We start from the raw sequence: 1,491 nt of genomic DNA, 5'->3' as shown, positions 1-1,491 counted from the left end.
TATTTTCAGCTACTGCTGCTGCTAATCTATTTGCAGTCAGTTATCCTTTGATGCTGCTGATATTTTTCCACACGCTCATATGCACTATATTACAAAGAGACGTGAGAAGAAGGTCGCAAAGAAAGTTTTTTTTTTTTGTTTACAAACTCGCTTCAGGCCAGCTACGTACAGTGTTATCTGATTTTTTTTCAACATTTGTTTCTCCGGCTGTTATGCCCGTCCGTATTTATAGCTTACACAAGCCAATCATATTCTTGTGAGGAAAAATGATGTATTCATATTTATTACATAATTAACACTTATGATTGACTAGTTTTTGGCCTTGAAGTAGTATTTTGTTTTAGCTTCTTACGTGGTGTTTAGCCTTGTTTTGAGCAATTTCAATAAAAAAAAAAAATGTTCTAAATTTACTAACCAAGCTGAATTGAGGAAGTTATGTTTGGATAAGCAAACACAAACATAAATAGACAAACGCCATATTTGATTTATTTCGATAACACAATCGTCTGTTAATAATCACTTCAAAAACCGACATATTTTTACTTTTTCTTCTTACTCATCAACCCATCCTATGAATAACTTCACTCTGAATTTTATTGACTAAATAAAGTTTACTTTATCAAAGTAAAAGCTATGAAAGTGGGTTAATCAACATGTTCAAGGAAGTGACTTCACTTTGGTTTAATTAGGATTTTAAAAAAGATATAAAAATTAACTGCATTCATGTGCACGACTTTTAATACATCTCCTATCTTTTATACCAACCACCTCCCTGTTCTCTCGCCTTTGGTCTTTTTATAATGTCTATTTAGGGCTGATGATTTGCTGATATGCAAATCAATGCATATTTAACGACATGCCCTCATGATCATTAGGGGTCATATCGCATATACCCATGCCCAGAGCTTTCAGCTAGCCTACACTACACAGATAAAAACTCACTACACGGCTAGAAGCAGCTAGCACTCACGACGCGGCTAGATATAGCTAGCCCACACTACACGGCTAGACACAGCTAGTTCACACTACACGGCTAGACAAAGCTAGTTCACACTACATGGCTAGACACAGCTAGCACTCACTACACAACTAGAAATAGCTAGCACTCACTAAACGGCTAGTACTCATTATGCAATGTAGCCAAATAGAAAAAAATATCTGGTTTTAATTGTATTTAAAGTTCCTCATTTAAAAGTGATGACTTTTTTTTTCAGAAAATACAGCCGAATTGCATTTTACATTCTTCATTTCAAAGTGACGACATTTTTTTATAAAATCCACCCGAATCACTAAGTTCTTCATTTAAAAACGATGACTTTTTCATAAAGCCAACCGAATTGTATTTTACGTTCTTCATTTAATGACGATGACTTTTTCATAAAGCCAACCGAATCGTTTCTTTTTACTCTTTTCCATAACTTGACGACAGTATTTCTCAAAAATCTGACTCAAATTGTAATATTTTTCTTCTCCATAACTTGACGCCACCAT

The sequence above is a fragment of the Euprymna scolopes genome, chromosome 44 (genome assembly GCF_053919585.1).
Source record: "Euprymna scolopes isolate OS-2025 chromosome 44, ASM5391958v1, whole genome shotgun sequence".
Taxonomy (NCBI): Eukaryota; Metazoa; Mollusca; class Cephalopoda; order Sepiida; family Sepiolidae; genus Euprymna; species Euprymna scolopes.
The sequence above is the reverse complement of the archived record's forward strand: the minus strand, read 5'-3'. Positions refer to the sequence as shown.